Below are 18057 nucleotides of genomic sequence, written 5' to 3'. Positions count from 1 at the left end.
ACGGAACTCCCGGGAGAGCTTCTCACACGGCACAGACTACTCAAACAACCACACTGCAACATCTTTCACGAACCGGGGCGTCGCTTCGGCTTCATGCCTGGAGACACTACGCCTCCTCCTCAAGAAGAGACAACCCGCTACAGTCGCGGGACGGAGGTTGCGTCATCTGCGATAGTCATCTGCAGGGGTCTTCCAGGCGAAGTGAAGAGTCTTCGGTGGTTGGTGCCGTGGGAGATATACCTCTTCCCTTGAGGCCTCTTCTCCAGCAATAACGGTCTTATTGCCTTTCGGCGGGAGGAAACTCCTTTCCGCTCTCGGCAATGAAGCCTGTCGCTCAGCCTTTCCCTGACCTTCAGGCTTAAAGGAATAACTTTTCCTTCCCGCTGGATCTTTCCTCGCTCATGCAAAATCGTCCCTGCCCTAGTCGGAGTGAGACCTCCAACTTGGAGCATGGCTCGGACTTTTTAGTCCCTTAAGAGATCTTCTCAAGACCCTTTACGACAGGCCTCGGATTGTATTCCGTCTTGGGTCTCCTGCTCACTCTGGCCGCGGCCAGTGTGTAAGCAATCTTCTTGGTCTCGTACGACTCTGCCCTTTCTAAGGAGGAGGGGGAGGCAACATTCAGGTTCGCTCTTGAGTTGTTGGCTAGACTCAGAATCTTGGGGTCCCGGCCCTTCGGTCCAATTCCTTCAAGATTTCGAGTCTCCATTCTGTATCTGATATCCCAAAACCTTCTTTGTTCCGTAACCGAAATACAAACCACGCTATTTACACAGGGTTTACCTTTTAGCGCAGCTGAAATGGCGAGCCATTAGAATTTAACGAGGGTGTATTACCCCCGCGCTAGTTAGCGGGGGGGGGGGGGGGGTTAGGGGAGTGGTAGCTAGCTACCCCTCCCCTCCCTCACAGACAGATGAATGCCCACTTTCACTTTTGGCTCGGACTGTGACAGACGTCTCTGTCTTGGTCCTCTTTTGGCAGCCATTGTTTGTTTTGTCTTTACTTAATCGCTTACTTTTCATTTACTCAATATATATGTAAACATGTTTTCATGTTTGTATACATATTTGAGTATAGAAATCAGTAAGTTTCCTCTTGAGGTTGTTCACCCTTTTACTACGTGTTACTACGCCCTTGTAGCTTCCTTTCCGTGTGGGGGGGGGGGGGTTGCTACGCCGTACGTTTGTCTCAATTAGTTTATGAATCTAATTGTATTAGTTGATTTTTCAGCTTTGTAGAACGATTCCTTTCGGGGTTTTCGTTCTTTCTTTAGTGTTCATTCATTTTTAAATTACATAGTTACATAATTATAATTGTTATAATTTTGTTTTGGTTACAGCTCTCCTTCCGTGAGTGTAAGTGGTTGTGAGGGCACGTGCCTGTTGTGTAATTCTTGTTTCCTTTCCCTCGGGATTCCTCTTCGGAGCCTTCCCGGGGGAATGAATGTGTACTAATGTTATTTTTGTTTTATTTTTTTACAGTTACCGATCTAGTTCGTTTCTGTAATATGGCAACGGTGTGAGCTGTCTTGTTGAGTCCTGGGGATTCGGCTGTTGCTGCCTCCCCCCTTGTGTTTTCGTCAGGGGCGTGTCTCCTTCTACTGGAAGTACTCCCGTGACGGCGGACAGCTCTCCAGTTCATTTTAGAACTCTCAGGAGGCTTGCCTCCTTGGGCAGGTAACTTTCCTCCCGAGGGAAGTTTTTCCTGTCCAGGCTTGAGTTTTTCCCCTTATGGAGGGTTCTTCTCTTGCCTTTTTTTCGTGCGACTATGCTCTTGGTGCTGAGCGGTCACATCTGCAGTTTCGCTCAAGGGGCTGGGCAACTGCAGGAGCTCCTCTTCGGAGGATTGCTCCTTTTAGGTCTCTGCTGACCAGTCTCTTCTACGAAGTGTTTCTCTTTCGTTCGCGAGAGAGTACACTCATAGAGACTCCTCTTCGGAGGTTTCTTCTGTTGCTGTTGCTGTTGGCCTCCCTCGCCGTAAGGCCCACCGTCCGCCTCGTCGTAAGGGCCTCTCATCTTCCTATAAGGGTGCTAAGAGGCGCCTTTTTGAATCTCCGTTTGCAGCCTACAACTCCTTTTTTAAATATTAAACTTAGCCGGTGAATATATAATAGCTGACGTCTCGGACGGCTCGACAGAAACACAAAAACTCGCGAGCGATCGCCATGAAGGTTGCGGGTGTGCCCACCAGCGCCGACTATCGGCCAGATACCGCATACACTTGTAAACAGCTCCAGTTCTTCTCTGTCGGTCTTATCGACAAGTTGATTCCGCTCGCTGTTGACCTTGAGTTTTCGTCATTTTTGGTGAAGTACTTCATTTTGGTTGTTTTGAGCTTTCGCTGTGACGGGTGTTTTTCTCTTCAATTAAAACTCTTGAACCCTTTTTTGGCTAGTGTTTATTATTAATGACTTTGGATTTGTTTTGGATTTTCTTTGACTGTTCAATATGGCTGACCCTTCTCCTATCCCTGGACCTAAATTTCGCAAATGTAATGCTAGGGATTGTAACAAACGTCTTCCCAAGCCTCTCTCGACCCACATACCGTGTGTTCTAATTGCCGGGGTAAAACCTGCCAATTAGGAGATCGGTGTGATGAGTGCGTGGTCTTGTCGGAATTCGACTGGATTGAATTTGATAAATATTCTCGTAAGCTGGAGAGAGATAGGGTGAGGAGAAGCTCCTCTAGGTCGTTGGAATTTTCCTCCTCCCATGCCCCTGAACCTAATCCTTCCCCTGTAGTAGTTGTTCCTGAACCCTCTACTAGCACTCATGAACCGTCCATGCGGGATATGTTTCTTGCCATTCAAGCATTAGGCGAGAAAGTTGAGTCCTTAGCATCGGACCGTAACCAACTCATGTCAGATGTGAATTTATTGAAGTGTCAGAGTGCCAAATCAGAAAATCGTAGTGATAAAGTGATAAGTGCGCAAAGTGTATTTAGTGTTGCGACCGAGGGTTCGTCTGTTCGTGCTTGTCGCTCCCCTAGTCCGAGACCTCTTTCAGGCTCCCCTGCACCAGGGAGATGTAATGTCGTAGGACTTAAGGGGACGAGAGGCTTTAACCAACGTACAGACGTTCCCTCTTTGGTATCGGGCGTTTCTCGTCAAGATCGCCCCTACCATAAGACGAGCGAGGCTGTTTTCTCCTCGTCATCCGAAGGCTTTTCGCAAAAGAAACCTTGGCGCAAGGTTTCTAGACCCTTGAAGCGGAAGTCAGTCCCTTCAGGACAGGTCCAGCGTCCTGGCTGTAGCCATTGGGACAGCTCTGACCCTTTGCAGTCGTCGGAAGACTGTTCGCCTATTAAACGTAAGCGTAACACGGGCTCCGAGAGTCTCAGTAAAGGCAATGTTTTGCCGACACAGACGTTACCATCGTCTCGGCCCGTTCCGACTCCCGTTGATCCTAAATGTGTTGTCCTGCAGGATATGCAGACTAAGCTTGCCTCCCTTATGGAGGAGTATACCGTTGAGCAGGTTCACGATGATCCTCGCCGTTACGCTGATCGAGACTCTGGCCGTCAGCCGCCCAAACGAGCTTTTACTCGTCCTTTTGACGTTATGAAACGTGATGTCGGTAGTTTGTCACGTCAGTCACGTGACATGGATCCTCACTCGCTGCAGTCCCGTGTTGACTTTCAGCCGCTGCCGCAGCCTCGTGTTGACGTTCAGGACGTTCGCCAACCAGCTCAGTTGCCTCGACTTGACGTTGAGCGTCAAGCACCGCAGTCAAAGGTTGTTTTGACTGCTCAGTCTAGGCAGTCAAGGCAGTTCCGACGTGACGTCGAGCGTCCATCAACTCCTGTTGTTGTTGTTGGTCAGTCGCAAGGTTTTCAGTCCTTTCAGCAGCGGCATGACGTCGCTTCCTCGACTGCTACTGCGGCTCCTTTGCTTGTGGACATTGCCTGTCAAGCATTGCCGCCGCGGCAGGTCTCTCCTTTTCATGAGACTCGACAATTGTCGGACGAGGTTCCTTCAGATGAGGAAGTTGCTGATCCTCCGCCTACTGATATTCCTTTGGGCATTTTATCAGACGGAGAAGAGCCTAAAGCTGCTCAACCCTCTATGGAATTTAAGAAAATCATGATGATTTTTAAGGATCTTTTCCCAGACCATTTTGTAACTTCTGCTCCTCGTTCGCCTCCGTCAGAGTTTGCGCTAGGCTGAGCTGCTTCGAAGCCTTCTTTTACTAAGCTAGTGCTCTCTCGCTCTTCTAAGAGGGCTTTACGTTTGCTAGGCGACTGGTTGATTACCAGGAGGAGTTTGGGGAAGACGGCCTTTGCTTTCCCTCCTTTTAAACTAGCTTCTAGAGCGAGCGTCTGGTATGACACGGGAGAAGTTCTCGGCTTGGGAGTTCCTGCCTCTGCCCAGGGAGACTTCTCAAGCCTCGTAGACTCTCCCCGTCGCCTGGCCATGAGACGCTCTAAAGTTTATTGGTCCTCCTCGGACCTTGACCATCTCCTTAAAGGGGTTTACAGGGCCTTTGAAGTTTTTAACTTCTTAGATTGGTCTCTAGGAGCATTAAGCAGGAAGATCTCGTCGGCCGACCAGTATGTTTCCGTGCTTATTATGTCCTGCATGGACAAAGCCATCCGTGATGGCTCCAATGAGCTCGCCGCTACCTTTACGGCTGGAGTCCTGAAGAAGAGGGAGACTCTTTGCTCGTTCCTTTCGGCAGGAGTAACTCCCTGTCAAAGGTCGGAGCTTCTCTTTGCCCCCTTGTCATCTGCCTTGTTTCCTCAACAGTTGATCAAGGATATTGCGGCTTCGCTGGTGCAGAAGGATACACACGACCTGATGGCTACTTCGGCTCGTAAGGGTGCTCCTTCATCGTCTTATGTCGTGAGACCCAAGATCGATACCCCAGCGACTAGGTTTATCCCGCCCTTTCGTGGCAGAGCCCCCAGCAGGGGAGGCGCTCGTGCCGACGGTAAAAGAGGCAAGAGGAGAGGATCCAAGTCCTCCCGTGGCAGAGTCTGACTGCCCACGTCCTCAGACAGCGGTAGGGGCCAGACTGAACAGCTTCTGGCAGGCCTGGGAGAAGAGGGGTGCAGACCAAGAGTCTCTGTTGTTGCTCAAGGAGGGGTACAAAATACCTTTTGTACGCAGACCTCCTAGTAACAGTTCCTTTAGACCTCTCTCCCAGGTATCGAAAGGAGTTAAGGAGACAAGCTCTACATCAGCAGGTTTCTCTGTTGCTAGAGAAGGGAGCGGTGGTGAAAGTCTCGGACCTTCAATCACCGGGATTTTACAACCGTCTCTTCCTAGTCCCAAAGCATACAGGAGGTTGGAGGCCAGTGCTGGACGTCAGTGCGCTCAACGTTTTTGTTGTAAAAACAAAATTTACGATGGAGACCACGAAGTCCGTCCTAGCAGCGGTCAGAGAGGGAGACTGGATGGTCTCTCTCGACCTGCAGGATGCGTACTTCCACATTCCTATACACCCAGATTCTCAACCGTATCTGAGGTTTGTTTACAGGAATGTGGTGTACCAGTTCCGAGCACTGTGCTTCGGCCTCAGCCCAGCTCCTCTCGTGTTTACGAGGCTCATGAGGAATGTGGCAAAATTCCTTCATTTATCGGGAATTCGAGCCTCCCTGTACCTGGACGACTAGCTTCTCAGAGCATCGTCCAGTCATCGCTGTCTGCAGGACCTTCAATGGACGTTGGGTCTGGCAAAGGAGTTGGGACTGTTGGTGAACTTAGAAAAGTCTCAACTGAATCCCTCCCAGACGATTCTCTATTTGGGGATGGAGATTCGCAGTCTAGTTTTTCGGGCTTTTCCGTCTGCCACCAGGATAGAGCAAGCCCTGCTCAAAGTCCGCCTCATGCTGAAAAAAGACCGTTGCTCAGTGAGAAGTTGGATGAGCCTCTTAGGGACTCTGTCATCCCTGGAGCAATTTATCTCACTAGGGAGACTTCACCTTCGCCCTCTCCAGTTCCATCTAGACTTCCATTGGAACAAGAGCAAGACTTTGGAAGCTGTGTCAATCCCAATCTCCGAGCCAGTAAAAACGTGCCTGAACTGGTGGGACAGCAACATAAGTCTGCGAGAGGGTCTGTCCCTGGCGGTCAAGAACCCAAACCACGTGTTGTTCTCAGACGCGTCGGATTTGGGTTGGGGAGCGACTCTGGACGGTCTGGAATGTTTGGGTCTTTGGACGTCGGATCAGAGGATTGGACGTCGGATCAGAGGAGCATGCACATCAACTGCAAGGAGCTGTTGGCGGTTCACTTGGCCTTAACGAGTTTCGAGAGCCTTCTACGAAACAAAGTGGTAGAAGTCAATTCGGACAACACCACAGCCTTGGCGTACATCTCCAAGCAAGGAGGCACTCACTCCCACACACTGTTCGTCATCGCAAGGGACCTCCTCATCTGGTCAAAAGATCGAGGCATCTCCCTGTTGACAAGATTCATCCAGGGGGACTTGAACGTCTTGGCGGACTGTCTCAGTCGGAGAGGTCAGGTGATCCCCACAGAATGGACCCTCCACAAGGACGTGTGCAAGAGTCTTTGGGTGACTTGGGGCCAACCCACCATAGACCTCTTTGCCACCTCGTTGACCAAAAGGCTCCCGACCTATTGCTCTCCAGTCCCAGATCCAGAGGCGGCCCACATAGATGCTTTTCTACTGGACTGGTCTCACCTGGACGCGTACGCATTCCCGCCGTTCAAGATCATCAACAAGGTACTGCAGAAGTTCGCCTCTCACGAAGGGACAAGGTTGACGTTGGTTGCTCCCCTCTGGCCCGCGAGAGAGTGGTTCACAGAGGTACTTCAATGGCTGGTAGACGTTCCAAGGAGTCTACCTTTAAGGATGGATCTCTTACGGCAGCCCCACGTAAGGAGTCTTCATCAAAGCCTCCCCGCGCTTCGTCTGACTGCCTTCAGACTATCGAAAGACTCTCAAGAGCTCGAGGATTTTCGAAGGAGGCAGCCAGAGCGATTGCGAGAGCTAAGAGAGCATCTACCATCAAGGTCTACCAGTCGAAGTGGGAAGTCTTTAGAGACTGGTGTAAGTCATCATCCATTTCCTCTTCCTGTACCTCTGTAGCCCAAATTGCAGACTTTCTCCTGCATCTGATAAATGTTCGCTCCCTCTCTGCTCCCACTATTAAGGGCTACAGGAGCATGTTGGCTTCTGTGTTCAGACATAGAGGCTTAGATCTGTCCAATAATAAAGATCTCCAAGATCTCCTTAAGTCCTTCGAGACCTCTAAGGAGCGTCGTATGGCAACTCCTGGATGGAACTTAGACGTGGTCCTAAGGTTCCTAATGTCCGACAGGTTTGAGCCATTACATTCAGCCTCCCTGAAGGATCTCACCCTCAAGACGCTGTTTTTAGTGTGCTTGGCTTCGGCTAAAAGGGTCAGTGAGATCCATGCCTTTAGTAAAAACATCGGCTTTTCTACAGATAAAGCCACATGTTTGCTTCAGCTTGGTTTCTTGGCCAAAAATGAACTGCCTTCTCGTCCTTGGCCTAAATCTTTTGATATACCTTGCCTATCAGAGATCGTAGGCAACGAGCTTGAAAGAGTACTGTGCCCAGTTAGAGCTCTTAAGTTTTATTTAGCTCGTACCAGATCCTTACGAGGTGGATCTGAGGTCTCTTCGAAGTATTATGGACGCGACCTTTTGGAGGAGCAAGTCGGTGTTCGCTTCATTTTACTTAAAAGACGTCCAGACTCTTTATGAGGACTGCTACACACTGGGTCCATTCGTTGCAGCGAGTGCAGTAGTGGGTGAGGGTTCTACCACTACATTCCCTTAATTCCAATATCCTTTTAATCTTCTCTTGAAATGTTTTTAATCTTGTTTTGGGTTGTACGGAAGGCTGAGAAGCCTTTCGCATCCTTTTTGATTTGGCGGGGGGTCAAATGTCGTTTCTTGAGAGCGCCCAGATTAAGGGTTTTGATGAGGTCCTGTTGTATGGGTGGTCGTCCTGGGAGTCTTTCAGCATCCTGAGAGGAAGGCTGGGCTTCATGAGGAAAGCGGACTAATAAGGCAGAGTAATCGTCAGAGTCAGCTTCCTTACCAGGTACCTATATTTATTTGGGTTTTGTTATGATATAACTGTCAAAAACTCTAAGCATATACGCCTTTATTGTATTAATACTGGTCTCTACCCACCACCATGGGTGTGAATCAGCTATTATATATTCACCCGCTAAGTTTAATATTTAAAAATGATATTTTGATTATAAAATAAATTTTTGAATATACTTACCCGGTGAATATATAAATTAAAGGCCCTCCCTTCCTCCCCGATAGAGACCCAGCAGAATGAGAAGAACTGGAGCTGTTTACAAGTATATGCGGTATCTGGCCGATAGTCGGCGCTGGTGGGCACACACGCAACCTTCATGGCGATCGCTCGCGAGTTTTTGTGTTTCTGTCGAGCCGTCCGAGACGTCAGCTATTATATATTCACCGGGTAAGTATATTCAAAAATTTATTTTATAATCAAAATATCATTTTCTCGATCTTCCGCTTTGGTGCAAATGGACAGCAGTCTGATCTCGTCTTCCGACGGGCAACGGTCTTCCCGACGGTAAACGGTCTTCCCGACGGACAACGGTCTTCCCGACGGACAACGGTCTTCCCGACGGACAGCGGTCTTCCGACGGACATCAGTCTTCCGGCGGACAACGATCCCTTCGGGGCAAAGGGTTGCCTCCCACGGGGGTTCTTCCCTTGCGTGTCAGGGTTTCCCTGCGCGCCCTTCTGCTGTGTTCTCTCCTGCTCCTGCTCAGTGTTAGCGCACAGGCGCTCTTCTGCTCATCAGCGCTCTCCTGTTCGTCAGCGCTTTCATGATGATCATCCCTGCTGTTCCTGTTGGTTCCTGTTACGCGCCCTGTGCGCCCACGTTCATCCTCGCGATCTAGAACTTCGGTTCAGGTCGGGGTCAAGGACTCTTCTTCTATACGCAGGCTTCCACGCGTAGCCTTCTGCTCGTCAGCGATCATCAGCTCGCCAGCGATCACCTGTCTCTCGGCGATCTCCGGATCGCCCGCGTGTGTTACAGCCGGCACGCCAACGTTCTCCAACTCTTCTGAAGGAACATGGTTCGCCAGCTACTAGCTCACCTGCGCATGAGGATCGCCATCGCGCGACCCTCAACTGCGGATGCTGATCGCCATCGCGCGACCCTCAACTGCGGATGCTGATCGCCATCGCGCGACCCTCAACTGCGGATGCTGATCGCCATCGCGCGACCCTCAACTGCGGATGCTGATCGCCATCGCGCGACCCTCAACTGCGGATGCTGATCGCCATCGCGCGACCCTCAACTGCGGATGCTGATCGCCATCGCGCGACCCTCAACTGCGGATGCTGATCGCCATCGCGCGACCCTCAACTGCGGATGCTGATCGCCATCGCGCGACCCTCAACTGCGGATGCTGATCGCCATCGCGCGACCCTCAACTGCGGATGCTGATCGCCATCGCGCGACCCTCAACTGCGGATGCTGATCGCCATCGCGCGACCGCACACCTGCGGATGCTGATCACCATCGCGCGACCCTGCGCAGGCTGATAGCCATCACGCGATCGCCCACCTGCAGAGGCTGCTCGCCATCGCGCGACCGCCCATCTGCGCATGCTGATCACCATCGCGCGATCGCCCTCCTGCAGATGCTGCTCGCGATCGCTCACCTTCGCATATTGCTCGCCAACGCACGATCGCTCACCTGCGCATGCTGCTCGACCATCGCGTCGGCATAACACAACGCGCCATCGCCAACCTGCGCGTTAGCGCTCACCAGCTCACCACCGATCGCTTGTTGATCCATATCGCCAGCGGTCTTCCTCGCCCACGCGGCAGCGCGTTTACTCGCCATCGCGCTAACGCTTGCGTTCGCCACCTCGGACTCGCGCTCATCCACCTGCCCACCCTCACGACCGCTCGCCTGCGCGCGACCGTTCGCCTGCGCTACCGCTCGCCTGCGCTACCGCTCGCCTGTGCGCCCGCTTGCCTGTGCGCCCGCGCGACCATTCGCCTGCGCGCCCACACGCCCACGTGCCTGCACGTCTACGCTCATGCGCGTCCGCGCCCATGCGCGTCCGCGCCCATGCTCTCCAATGTTCGCCCACGCGCGAACCAACGGTTTTCCATCGTGCGGACGGATGGTGTTCCGTCGCGCGAACCTACAGTGTTTCTTCGCACAAACGTCGGCTTATTTCTTGCAGTATCCATTGCTCGTCTATGGGTTATCGCTCGCCGACCACCAGCTCTCGCCCTTCCTACCACGCTCGCCCTTCCTACCACGCTCGCCCTCCTTCTGCGCTCCTTCGCTCACCTTCGTTTGCGTTACCGCGCATGGGCGCTTCCACGTTCGCCCACGCGAAAATCTTTGAATTACCGTCGCGCGAGCTCCAGGGCAATTGCAACCACGATTCCCAATGGGGTTTTCGCAGCATGGCCAGCCTGGCGAGTTCTTCTGGAGCGTATTTCCAGAACACGGCCTCACACCGTAAACGCAGAGCATGGCACTTGCAAGAATAAGAGAAACTTAAGGGAGATCTGAGCAACACTCCTCTTTCCTGAACCTGGGTTAGCCCTTCCCCGTCATTCCCTGGAAGGATTTTTGGCGGGGGGGCTTTCCGTTCGAGATTTCTCCATCGGACAAGGGGTGACTGCTTACCCCTTCCTCTGGGAGCTTACCATGTTCTTTCCCTCCTCGGTTACGGCCCGAGGTTTGGTTCAAGGAAGCTACAGGAAGAGCATGGGTACTTTCCTCCTCTCGAGCTCAGGCACCTTGGCCTTTCGTCGTTAAGTATCTAACTTGCGGACAAGCTCGATGTTGTACCATCTGGACGCGCTGACTGAGGGCTTCCGTCGGGTGTCTCATCTGTTGAGGTCGACGACCTCGGACACCCTTCCATCCTTGAGAAGAGTTTGTTTGTGCCCAAGGACAGAGACTTAGACAGCGGCTGTGCGAAGGAAATCGACTTCCGGTTTCACTCCTCCAAGGCGCTTTCTTCCAGACTCTGCAGGGCTCCAGCGCCCTTTTCTTTCAACCACGTCGGCCTAAGTTATCGGCTACGACAACTGGGACAAGGTGTCCAATTGCAGTTTCCTCCTGTCAAGAACAGATGGCACGGGAGACTCCCCCGGGGTGGCATAGTCCTAAAAGGAGTTCACGAACTCTAGGATTGCAGGTTTTTCTCTGGGAGGATGCTTAAGGTTACTCATCCGAATGACAGCTTCCCGATGCCCATTCCCGCACAATCTCTGTGATCAGCCAGGGATATCGCGACTGCCGTCTCTGTCAGCGAATTCAGTGTCTCTGAACCTCTATGCCATAGCGTCAGCAGAGTTGCCCGGTTGGGCAGAATGATCCATACCTTAGGCGAAGGTCTTCCTTAGGATCATCGACGGCTTCACCCCCGGCCTCCTCAGTCGATCCTTTCTTGTAAGAAAGGATCTGAGAGGGGATGTCCTTAGTCGACCTCTCAGCCCTGATCAAGTTTGTCGAACAAACTTCGGCCAGCGTAGACCAGCAGAATCGATCAGACCGGTAACGAGGCGACAGGACTCCTTAAACCCTGGATCGGAAGGACGGGTACTTTCAGTTTCCATTCCATCCATCTTCCAGGGTGCTCGTCGAATTCAGCCTAGACTGCAAGTATTCCTGCTTATGATGCAGTGTGGCTATCCCGCCGTGGCATAGCAGGTTTGTTTCCCCAGAGAACTCTCCCTGCCTTCCTCTTGGCCGCTCAGGTGCAGGCTTCCGCCTCCTCTGCTGTTTGGAGGGCTGGTCAACTCCGGTAGGCTCGGGTTCGACCTTCTTCAGCGCCGGGACAAGCTTCCGGATGCTTACCATGAGTGTGGGCTCATGGTATTTTGCTTGGAGCCTTCTCTTCCTCTGCCTCAACATCTGGAGTATCTGGCCATGATATTGAGTCAACGGCCTTACCACGTTGGAAATCCCGCGTCTCGTCCGTCCAGCGAGGTTAAGCAACGTCGGTACTTGGATGGGTGACCACCTGGGGACGCCAGATTCTGTTACCACATCCTCCGAGCCTTCCTTTCGGTTGACTGTGGCAAGACTGAGGAGAGTCGCAGTACCTGTTCTCAGTCAAGCAGAGCTTTCAGCCCTACCTTGGAACGTTTCCTAGTTCTCCTTTCCTCATTGACCCGTCTATAGTCCGAACGGTCGCCTCAGGATAAGTTCCATGTGGGGCGATCCAAGTTCCGGTGGCTTCAGGCAATGTTTTAACCGGACTTCCTGGCCCCTATGGGACCAGCGGATCTATTAGACCTGCAATGGGTGTTGACCTATGGAGCCTCTTGATGGTAGTGGATATTCTCGTCCTTTCCCCACATTCTTGATGCTGTTCTCGGACTCGTCAAAGGAAAGGGGGGGGCATGTTCCGGTCCAGGCCTATGGTCAAGACCTGAAGGATACCTCTCCATCATTCAGGCAGGCTTAGGGGCCGTAGTCTGGCCCCTCTACAGATCCTACAGCTCCTGCCGAGTCGCCCCGTGCGCGTCGACTTCATGATTCTGGCGTATTCTAACCAGCAGGGGACGCATTTTCACACCTTCACATCTTGCAGTAGAGATACCGGGATGATTGAGATTCTCTCAATACCACCATCGGCTCTCTCATTCCAGGCAGGGGAATGTTCTCTCAGACTATCCGAGCAGAGCCTCGTAGAGAGAGTGTACCTGGGGGTCTTTGACCTTGGGTAACCAGCAAGTACTGGTCTGGGGGACCTGATCGCAACAGCTTGGAACCTCAAGCTTCTGCTATTCTTCCCCCCAGTCTCAGACCCCGAGACTCTGGCAAGATGCATTCTGGTGATGGTGGGACAACTTCGACGCCTGCGTCTTCCCTCCTTTTTGTTTGTGGAGAATGGGTCTCAACAAGACCAAGTTGTCTGTCAACCTTTCAATGGGAGAGCTTCACTGGGACTATGCGCAGAACGGTTTCTGGACCCTCTGCTTCCCCTGACGGAACTCCCGGGAGAGCTTCTCCCACGGCGCAGACTACTCAAGCAACCACAGTGCGACATCTCTCCCGAACCGGGGCGTCGCTTTAGCTTCATGCCTGGAGACACTACGCCTCCTCCTCAAGAAGAGACAACCCGCTACAGTCGCGGTACGGAGGTCGCGTCATCTGCGATAGTCATCCACAGGGGTCTCCCAGGCAAAGTGAAGAGTCTAAGGTGGTTGGTGTCGTGGGAGATATACCTCTTCCCTTGAGGCCTCTTCTACAGCAATAACGGTCTTATTGCCTTTCGGCGGGAGGAAACTCCTTTCCGCTCTCGGCAATGAAGCCTGTCGCTCAGCCTTTCCCTGACCTTCAGGCTTAAAGGAATAACTTTTTCCTGCCCGCTGGATCTATCCTCGCTCATGCGAAGCTACGATCGTCCCTGCCCTAGTCGGAGGAAGACCTCCAACTTGGAGCATGGCTCGGACTTTTAGTCCTTTAAGAGATCTTCTCAAGACCCTTTACGACAGGCCTCGGATTGTATTCCGCCTTGGGTCTCCTGCTCACTTTGGCCACGGCCAGTGTGTAAGCAATCTTCTTGGTCTCTTACGACTTCCCCCTTTCTAAGGAAGAGGGGAAGGCAACATTCAGGCTCGCTCCTGAGTTGTTGGCTAGACTCAGAATCTGGGGGTCCCGGCCCTTCGGTCCGATTCATTCAAGATTTCGAGTCTCCATTCTGTATCTGATATCCCAAGACCTTCTCTTTTTTGCCAGTAAAGGAATCGAGAGGTTAGCGCTGGGAACAGCTGCAGTTTGTCCTCAGTTGCAGCCGATTTGGGAGCACAAGGAGGACATGAGGGAGAGTCACCAGTATACCTCTTCAGCCCGGACTCAAGGACATTCATCTTGACCTGTCTCCAGACCCTCCCCCGTCACGTCGCCCTACAGCACGATGTTGGATACATCGCAACGTCCCTCGCCTTCGAGTAATACTACTCTGTGACGCAGGTGCTACAAGCTGGAGTCTGGAAGCGTCTAATGACCTTCGCAGCCCGCTTCCTGCAGGGCGTGACCCACAGGAGTCTCGATACGTTTTCTATCGCTCTGTGGTGGCTACACAACAGCTGGTCTAACCTCAGGCTCCTTTTTGGACAGGTAGCAGAAGGTTGAGGGCATTGTTATCAGGTTTTAGTCTGCATGAACGAAAGAAGTATGTCTGGCCCTTACTTCTTTCTTCATCATCCCCTCTACGGGGAAGCAGCATCCTGGTCTCTGCATAGCTGACCTCGAACCTCTGCAGGTAAACCATGCTTCCTTGTGTTCCGAGTATTGAGTCAATACTGTCGCGTCCCCCATACCCTGACGAGGTGGTATTGGGAACGTCCTAACCCAGAGTTCCTTCTGGAACTCAAGGTCAACTGCCTAGGACGGGTCACACTTCTTCCTTCACACACAAGCTTACGTAGGCCACATGGTTCCTTGCGTAGCAAGGAACTTGTGAGGTGCAGGGACTCCTTTTATCGAGTGCTGCTCACTCGGATTCTGAGTCCCCGGGTAAAGCCAAAGCCAGTATGGCTGGGGACTTTCCACCCTACCTAAGGGGTAAGTCACCCTGTGTAAATAGCGTGGTTTGTATTTCGGTTACGGAACAAATGACAAATTCGAAGATAATTTGTATTTTTCCTAACCATACAAACCTTAGCTATTTACACACATTTGCCCGCCAGCCCTGTCCCCCAAGACAAGTCCTACCTCTAAGTGAAAGTGAGCATTCATCTGTGTGTGAGGGAGGGGAGGGGTAGCTAGCTACCACTCCCCTACCCCCCCGCTAACTAGCGCGGGGGTAATACACCCTCGTTAAATTCTAATGGCTCGCCATTTCAGCTGTGCTAAAAGGTAAACCCTGTGTAAATAGCTAAGGTTTGTATGGTTAGGAAAAATACAAATTATCTTCGAATTTGTCATCTTTCTTGCCAGTAAAGGAATCGAGAGGTTAGCTTTGGGAACAGCTGCAGTTTGTCCTCAGTTGCAGCCGATTTGGGAGCACAAGGAGGACATTGGGGGAGAGTCACCAGTATACCTCTTCAGCCCGGACTCAAAGACATTCATCTCGACCTATCACCAGACCCTCCCCCGTCACGTCCCCCTACAGCACGATGTTGGATACAACGTCCCTCGCCTTCGAGTAATACTACTCTGTGACGCAGGTGCTACAAGCTGGAGTCTGGAAGCGTCTAATGACCTTCGCAGCCCGCTTCCTGCAGGGCGTGACCCACAGGAGTCTCGATACGTTTTCTATCGCTCTGTGGTGGCTACACAACAGCTGGTCTAACCTCAGGCTCCTTTTTGGACAGGTAGCAGAAGGTTGAGGGCATTGTTATCAGGTTTTAGTCTGCATGAACGAAAGAAGTATGTCTGGCCCTTATTTCTTTCTTCATCATCCCCTCTACGGGGAAGCAGCATCCTGGTCTCTGCATAGCTGACCTCGAACCTCTGCAGGTAAACCATGCTTCCTTGTGTTCCGAGTATTGAGTCAATACTGTCGCGTCCCCCATACCCTGACGAGGTGGTATTGGGAACGTCCTAACCCAGAGTTCCTTCTGGAACTCCAGGTCAACTGCCTAGGACGGGTCACACTTCTTCCTTCACACACAAGCTTATGTAGGCCACACGGTTCCTTGCGGAGCAAGGAACTTGTGAGGGGCAGGGACTCCTTTTCTCGAGTGCGACTCACTCGGATTCTGAGTCCCCGGGTAAAGCCAAAGCCAGTATGGCTGGGGACTTTCCACCCTACCTAAGGGGTAAGTCACCCTGTGTAAATAGCGTGGTTTGTATTTCGGTTATGGAACAAATGACAAATTCGAAGATAATTTGTATTTTTCCTAACCATACAAACCTTAGCTATTTACACATATTTACCCGCCAGCCCTGTCCCCCAAGACAAGTCCTACCTCTTAAGTGAAAGTGAGCATTCACCTGTGTGTGAGGGGGGGGAGGGGTAGCTAGCTACCATTCCCCTACCCCCCCGCTAACTAGCGCGGGGGTAATACACCCTCGTTAAATTCTAATGGCTCGCCATTTCAGCTGCGCTAAAAGGTAAACCCAATGTAAATAGCTAAGGTTTGTATGGTTAGGAAAAATACAAATTATCTTCGAATTTGTCATTTCGTTTTGTCTTCATGACTATCGGACACAATGACACAAAGCCAGAATATCACATTTATCTAGACCTCAGGAAGAACATGTCAGTGGTGTAGTGGTAAATGCTGCGAGTCTGGAAGTTCCAGGCAACCTTTACAGCCCACTATCCATGGGATTATACCAACAAGTCTCAGCAGGCTGTGTACTTTACCTAGCTCCTTAGGGTACAAGAAGCATCTCTTCTAAGATAAGTCACAATGTTAGTCAATGATTAGAGGTGGAGTGTCTGGCCCTTTTCCTTTCTTCTTTCAACCCTTTGGAGGTGCAATGGTCATTATGTTATGGGCTGGATCTGACAGTGATGCAGGTGAGCTTCCATACTGAGCAGCCGTTCTATACAAGTCAGTTATAGAAGTACAGGTATCGCCTCGTCCTCTGTACAAGGGAAAAGATGGATAGGATGAAGGATGCATTACACCTAATTGGCCAAACACTGTGACATCGTTTCCTTCTGAGGATATAGGTTCTTCATTGACTGTCTGTCAACGTACAGAGATCTAACTCAACCCATGAGGATCTATTCCCAAGTGTCAGGAGGTTATAGGAATCATCTATCCGCACCTCTTCTCAGGTCTCTCAGTGTATTGATAGCCTGTGATTTTTAAACCAGCCTGTTTATGTATAGGGCCTTCCTCCTTCCTAAGGATGAGTCTTCTATCAAAGGATAAAGCTTTTGTATTCATGAAGGAACAAATCAAAAATTCTGAAAGTAATTTATATTTTTCCCAACACTACAAATTTGAGTCCTTCAAGTTTCATTTCCCGCTTCAACCCCAGGGGAAGGCCAAAGTGGCATCTCGGTGTACCGTCTGGAGGGGAGCGGGGCTTCCATGCCACCCTCCAGTAACTACCATCACCTCGTTATAGATTTTAACAGCTGAAGTTCCAGCTTAAGCTGAAAGCTTATTCCTATCAAAAGACCCAAGTTTATATAGTTAGGAAAATTACATATTACTTTTAGAATTTGTGATAATTTCTGCTATATTTTCTATATGATAATGTTTTGCTTTCCATTATTTTTATGTTATGGTGCTGTATTTTCTGTTTTATTTCCTATTTAATAAACCCAATGTTTTTCAGCACACTACAGTATGCTATCTAACAATAAGTCCGCTGTATGCATTACTCTAAGGTCACTTTTCTTCCTTTTACTCTACCACCTCCTTTCTTCTTTCTTGCTGTCCATCTTCTCAACATTTCCTTCATGCTGCAGATGCTGAATAGCCTCCCTTGGCCATCAGGACCAAATTCCTATATCTATTTGAACCAGTATATCCTTTTTATTATTACATTTTAGTTATTGGTATTTTTATTCGCCACAGAGACACTAAAATGTTTATTGAGAACACAAACGTATCCAGCCATGATAAGCCAAGGAGACAGCTGCCGATGACCTCAGATTACATAGCAGCCCAGTCTGCCCTACCTGAACCTCGGCATGTCACATGGAGGACAACCCAAAGTTTAGACATCTTGCCCTCGTGAACCGTAGGAAGTCTGACCACTTAAAGATGCTTCTCAAGTCATGCCATCTCCTGTCCTTTCTCTGGCCAGCTTCAGTGTGTGAGTATCACCAGGTCTTCTTATGACTGTATTCAAACCTTACATTTTAAATATTTAACTTAGCCGGTGGATATATATGTAGCTAACGTCTCCGACGGTCGGCAGATTCAAAACTCGCGGGCGATCACGGTGTTGGGTTGCTGGGTGTACACTAGCGCCACCACACGGCAGGATACTATCACTATTCCCAAATTCTCCAGTTCTTCTCTGCCGAGTTAGGTGTCAACATTGGTTCCTCGCTCGTGCTAAACCTAAAGTTTTTCAACAATTGGTGAAGTACTTCTTAATGGTTTTTTGGCTTTCGCTGTGTTGGATATTCTTTGAATACTCTTGAACCCTTTTTTGATTTGCT

The 18057-nt window shown here is 50.8% G+C and overlaps 1 long non-coding RNA gene across 1 annotated transcript in view; it reads left to right on the top strand.

Moving 5' to 3' along the window:
* LOC137636497 (uncharacterized) overlaps positions 1 to 17689 on the top strand; it is a 28262-nt gene extending 10573 nt beyond the window's left edge. The window contains exon 3 of the long non-coding RNA XR_011043119.1: positions 17465 to 17689. This is a non-coding gene — a long non-coding RNA (uncharacterized lncRNA). The remainder of the gene's footprint in view (positions 1 to 17464) is intronic.
* Positions 17690 to 18057: the final 368 nt, after the last annotated feature.

Source organism: Palaemon carinicauda, unplaced genomic scaffold (assembly GCF_036898095.1).
Source record: "Palaemon carinicauda isolate YSFRI2023 unplaced genomic scaffold, ASM3689809v2 scaffold312, whole genome shotgun sequence".
Taxonomy (NCBI): Eukaryota; Metazoa; Arthropoda; class Malacostraca; order Decapoda; family Palaemonidae; genus Palaemon; species Palaemon carinicauda.
Note: the sequence above shows the minus strand (reverse complement) of the source record. Positions and strands in the feature narration are given on the sequence as shown.